This window comes from Phoenix dactylifera, chromosome 17 (genome assembly GCF_009389715.1).
Source record: "Phoenix dactylifera cultivar Barhee BC4 chromosome 17, palm_55x_up_171113_PBpolish2nd_filt_p, whole genome shotgun sequence".
Lineage (NCBI taxonomy): Eukaryota > Viridiplantae > Streptophyta > Magnoliopsida > Arecales > Arecaceae > Phoenix > Phoenix dactylifera.
Genome location: NC_052408.1, coordinates 3,981,262 through 3,987,680, shown reverse-complemented (window position 1 = coordinate 3,987,680; position 6,419 = coordinate 3,981,262).

Here is a 6,419-nt window from a genome sequence, read left to right as displayed (position 1 = left end):
TGTTAGTTTTATAAATTATTGAATATAAATATAACCTATTTATTTATTTATGAAATTCTGTATTTGAAGTGGCTCATGGTTGTGCCATGATAATTAGGAGTATATTATGACTTTAGTAGTTGTCTCCTTCCCCAAGCGGCAGGTATGGTTCAAGTCCTCAGTGGTTTTATTCCTCGAGATTTCAACTTTGAGTACCCTGTTCTAAGATTTTGAGTCCTTGGTTCATGTCTTAGACCGGCCTATTGTACTTCTTCCTTTTCTCCTGTAAGTAGGGTGATAATGGATTGGCTCAAGCCGGGGTCAGGTCAAGTAAGGACAATAATATTGAAAATCTTGGCTCATACATGATCCGTCCCAACTTCGGATCAAAGACTTCTCAACCCATACACATCACAGGTCATTTGAGATAACCCATTTGATCACAGCGTAATTTATTTTGTAAGACTCAAATTACTAACAAACCTATCTTAACGTATCAAATTAAGCCTTTACCGTTCTTATAAAATATTTTCTAAAATGATTTGAATACATAGTATTGAGAAAAGATCAATCATTCGATTCTCCTCTAAAATTATGACTAAATCCCTTGAAAATTTTTCTACTCAACAGAACTAGCTCTCATGACCATAGTTGGGTCAAAACTAGGATCCATACTTGAACCATTTAAAAGTTTGGATCAGAAAACTTGACCCTTACACGATCCTAATTAAAACCCTTATATACCAAACATGACACAAATAGGGCCAGGAGATCCTAATTAAAGTTTGGACTTCCCTCCTAATAATAAAGAATATGGAACACACACACACACACACACACACGCACACACAACACACACAAAACCTAGTCATCGTCACTGAGTCCCTAATTCTGGATTGTTCGTATCCAACATATCCAGTAGTTTCTTTCTTAAGAATTTGTTATACTATTTCACAAATCCCAATTGAAGCAACAGAACATTCTCAATGCATATTTTTTTTCTTAGATCAGGGCTCTGTTGTTTAGGAGATTTATCTCTCGCTCAATCAAAACTGAAGATGAAGAAACGCCTGCTTTTCCATCTCACGATTGAACCATCTAGCTTTGCTTGGAGATAGTTTCTGGCTTGGCTCTTCGTCACTCTAAAGTCTCAGCGAACCACTTGCTCTGCTCCTGCATCTGGACTTCTTGTTGTCCTTCCTTGTTGATGACAACTATAGCGACTCCTCGATCTTGATCTCGGTATATCGATAATAGAACTAAAGATTGAGAGCTTAGCCTCTCATAAGTAGTATCAGATTTTCGTACCATCATCATAAACTTGTTGCAGACATTAATATGTCGCTTTGCTTGGGTAGCAATTGGAAGGTCTATAGTTTCTTATATTTTGGAGGCGTTAATCATAAACTCCTTTCCGTCCTTCACGAACTGATACTTCTTCAAATACTGGTAGAAACTGCATCTGGATTCTAAAGGTATGGGCTCCAAGGATAACCAGACAAACATCCAAAAGAACTATTTCACAAGTTGCGTCGTCGATATACCTCTTAATTATAGCGAATTTGAAGGTACATTACTTTGTGATCTTCAATTTGACGTCCTTCTGAATTCAACTAAGAAGGTAGGAACGTAGATGAGAATTAGCCTGCAACCATAGCTTATGAACCAGATTTTTAGAGATGAGATTTTTCTGGCTTTTAGGATCTACAATAGCCTCAACAATCCTCTACTTCACCCGAATCTTCAAGCGAAAGAGTTCCTATCGCACCTCTAGCTCTGCTTCTATTGCAATCTCGGATTTTCTTGCTATCAAGCTCAATTTGGAGTCTACTTGCTCAAGCTCGGGCAGCTCCTCAACTTCTACGGTATTGAGAATCATCTTTTCCTTCTATTTAGAATTCTCATCCTTCTATGTTTTTCACTTCGGTCGCAGCTGATGGTAAAGTTTCTAACAGTGCCGGTTCGAGGAAGGCCCCCGGCCCAGGGAAGGCCCCCACCCACGGCTCGTTTTTTTTTTTTTTTTTTTTGCTTAATTAATCGCAGACGGGGAGTGGGCGACCGATGGGAAAGATGCTGATAGCTGGGCACTGGTAGATGGGGAGTGGGCGACGGCTACCGGGCTACGCCCGTACGCCGCTACAGTGCGTCCAGCGTCCCCTTCGGCGTCTCCCCGACGACAGACAGGCTGACAGGGTCATCGGTCACACCGTCACAGGCTAGGCTAGGCAACGCCGCAACAGCTACCGGCTACGACAACGTCGACAAGCAACGGCCACGTGCCAACGGGCATTTCCTCCCCGGCTCCCCCCTTCTCTTCCCCCTTCTCTGCCGCCTGCGGCCTGCCGGTGCTTTCTTTTTAATTGCTGAACCTTCTCCGGTTCTCGGCAGACTCGGCAACTCGGCTTGCAGAGCGCAAAAGAACGGTTTTAAGCTCGGCTTTCGGAGTCCTCTCCAGTCTCCAAGCTCCACCGCTCCATCTCTCCTCCTCCTCGCCGTCCTCGGTCCTCCTCCTCCGGCTCCAAGAAGGCAAGAACCCGGCGAGTCGCGAGTGGCGAGCCGCCGGTCGGATCTTCATCTCCTCTCCAGCTCTTGGACCGCCGGCCGGATCTCCTCTCCAGCTCTTGGACCGCCTCTGCTCCGGAGCCCGGATCTCCTCTCCAGCTCTCCTCGCCGACGTCGCCGTCCTCGGCTCCTCCCGTCCTCCTCGACTCCGCTCTAAAGTCCACCGTGCTCCTTTGACTCTCTGAGAGACCCAGCGAGTGGCGACTGGCGAGCCGCCGCCCGCCGGCCGGATCTCCTCTGAGAGGAGTCCTCGCCAGCTCTCCTCGGCTCCTCTGACCTTCGGGCTCCACCGCTCCGGCCTCCTCGGGGTCCTCTACTCCTCCACTCCTCCGTGAGCAATTTAGCATCCCACTTCCCATTGTTCCCAAATCCCAAGTTCCCAGAGACCCAGACGGCCAGACCCCAGTTCCCAGTTCCCACTGATTCCAGGCAGTGAGGCAGGTGAGTTAGTTTATTAATTAATTTTTTAATCTAATTAATTTTTGTTTAGTCAAGTAAGAGACACTAAAATTGATTATTTTTTGGTCCAATTGTAGATTAGTTGTGACTTCAGCGGTTCGGCACTATTCGGCCTCTTCTCGCTATCGCCGTCGAGTTCGGCACTCTTCCGCCTCTTCTCGACACAATTAAGTTCGGCAATAATTGTCGGAACCCGAGTTTGTTTTTCTTGACACAATCAAGTTTTATCATTTTTTAACTTTTTTATATTTTGATTTGTTTGTGGTGTTTTTTTAATTGCTTAGTTTGATAATATTATTTATAGATTAAAATGTCTAATAGAAAATATGATTGTGGGTATGAAAAACTCAAAAAAAAAGAAAATAGATTCTTTTCCAAATGCATGCATTGCTTACAGGATATTGTTAACAATACGTGTAACAGTTGCTTCTGCGGAAAGAAGTTTTTCAAAATTAAAGTTGATAAAATCTTATTTGCGGTCAACTATGTCTCAAGAAAAATTAAATGGATTAGCTATATTATCGATTGAAAATAGTATTTTAATGAATCTTGAGTACAAAAGTTTGATCAGCAATTTTGCATCTCAAAAAGTTAGACGGATTATTTTTGAATAAATTTTTAAAGTATTTTGCACTTATTAAAAATTTATTATTATTATTATTATATTTAAAAAAAAGGCTCCTTTTAGGAAGTTCGCCTTAGGCCCCCAAATGCATTGGGCCGCCCCTGGTTTCTAACACTTCTTCTTACCCACGAAGGCCACAATGATCGCAGTAATTTTCTTGAGTCATGTAGGTGTGCTTGTTGCCTTGCACTCTATCTTAACATAGATTTTTGCCACTTTTTCTGAACTTGTTGCCCTTTTTACCTTTCCTGGGCTGATCTTCTCCTCAATCCCCATGGCCTTCATGTTGGCTTCGTTGATGTCTTCAACTTTGAAGAGTTTTAGTTCGTTTTGGACTCTCATGGTAACCTCTGGTGTGCTTCATAAAAACTGCATAATCATCGAATGAGATTCCGAGTGAGATTGCTTGCTTATAAAATTCGGTGGTGTAGTCGTGGACAAACTGATCATATTTCTACTATAGGTATTGCCACTTGATCAACCAATCCTCCAGTTGGCTGAATGGGTAGAACTGCTTCTTGATTAGACTCTTGAAGATTTGAAACGTCGTTGTTCCTCATGTACGAATTATATCAGGTAAGAGCATGGTTAGAAAGCTTGAGATGGGCAAAAACTACCTTTTGAATGCTAGAGTATCCATAGATTGTAAAGTATGTATCTAATTGGTCTAGCCAGTCATTTAACTTTTTCGATTCAACAACCCCATCATATATAGGGATGTTGATTCGAGCCTCAACTTTAAATGGTTGAAGAGAAAGATTTCTCATATTCATAGGTCGCTCATCCTTGTCCTCCGCATTGGATGGTGGAGCTCTGATATAGAGAACCAAAGCTTTGATACCAACTTGATCCAATTAGAAAGAAGAAAAATTTCTTTCAATTCACTCAACTCGAATCTCTCGAAAGATAACTAAAAAAAAAATAGAAGAATTTTGAAAGTAAGACTTAAGTCTCCTTTTCTTTTATTAATGATTAAAAAAATAAGGTACACAACCTCTATTTATAATATGAGGTCCGTCCTAATACAATTTGAGTCGAATTTCTTTTTCTAACCCTAATAAGACTCCTTTTTCCAAAATAGATATTTCTAGTAGAATTTTTTTACAAAAAGTTAAAAATCTCAAGGAGGTAGATCTCGACTTTTACATCAACTTTTTCTTCTGTTTCTCCACCTGATTCTTCTTATATAGAGAGCTATGCACGGTTAAAGTCTTATCAAAAAGAAAACTTTCAGTTTGCCAGCTTATTTCAAAGCCTAAACGATGAAATTTTGGTATGATTCAATTAGCTCAAAGTTGCAGATCTCGAAAAGATACTCAATTTCAAAAAAGATCTCAATCGAGCATCATATGACCAAATTATGGCCTCTTAAAGTTTAGTTTGCGACTCGGCTTCTTGATATGGCGGACGGCGCTTCTGAATCCTATCTAACCCGCTCATAGTGGTTAAAGCGGTGCACATCGAGTCTAAGGATCCTTCGGGATCACCTAGGCATCAAACGGTCCTATGTAAGATTGTATCATTCTACATGGTACAGGTGAAGAATTAGATTGGTGTGGCAAGATGGTGTGCAAGCTTCTACTGAATTTGTTCGAAGCACAATATTTCAGAGAAAAGCTCTGTAGTTCAGCATGGTTCTAGAGCTTCCAATATCTCACTGTGTCAATGTGTAAATATATAGACTCTATTTGTGTTTAAGTATGTAAGAGGAATGCACTTTTATTATGTCGCAATATGTCAAGCTACGATTGAAGATAAAAGCTATCTCCTATTTCAGTATCATCTCTAAACTCACTACATTCACCTGAAGGAAAAAGAGGGATTGGGCCAGTTCATGAGCAGACTGTGAATGCTATTCAGATCGTTGAATCTACCAATCATTTGTCATTCAAATTAACATTCCGCCTCTTATTCCAAGATAAAGGAGTTGAAAAGATTCACAGTAGGAAGTGTTGAGACGGCCAAGAATAAACATTTTGCTGGAGATACGATAGCCATTTGTCTCTAATATCTTCTGCCTCATTAGCAGCCCCCAGCTAATTTGAAACATGCACATAAATAAGGGCATTTATGTTAGCGAATGCTCTTGTTGAACCCGTTAGCGGCCATGGCCGTGGAAGCAGAAGCTTCACCAACAATCAACTCCCGGGTTTATACTGTATAGATATGATTATACTGCAAGTCTCTTGGCACCCCAAGAAGCCATCATGCATTCAGCTTTCTGGTGCAACTCCCAGGAAATCTGAACTAGGATATAGAATTAGTGCTCGATGGACTAAGGTTCAATTAACACTGAAATGGGCCGACGACCAGGTATGCAATATATCAGCCTCTGGGGATCTTTCATCCGAGGGATGGAGCACTAGGAGGGGCCAAAAAAATAAAAAAACAGTAGGGGAAAGAGGAGACAGACAAATGCAGCTTTAGTCAAGCAAAAAATTAGATAAGAATAGCATTGGAAAAGATATACTATCAAATCTCGTTGCAGCTCTTCCTGAATAGCATAGCTTTCAATAGCAAACTGAAACGGGGAAAAAAGTCCCTCACTTCACAGGCATTAATTTAAAAACTAAAAAAGCTTGCCTCTCCGCATTCACCAAAAAAAAAAAAAAAGACCTACAAAATGCATGTGAATGGCTGTGACTTGATGGAGAGCATAAACTAATTAAACCAATAAGATCAATATCCATAGCCTTTATCGACGGCCAGCATATAAAAAACACTAATTGACATATCATCTTTTATTTTCTTTGGGGGGGGGGGGGGGATAGAGATAGATAGCGAGAGAGAGAGA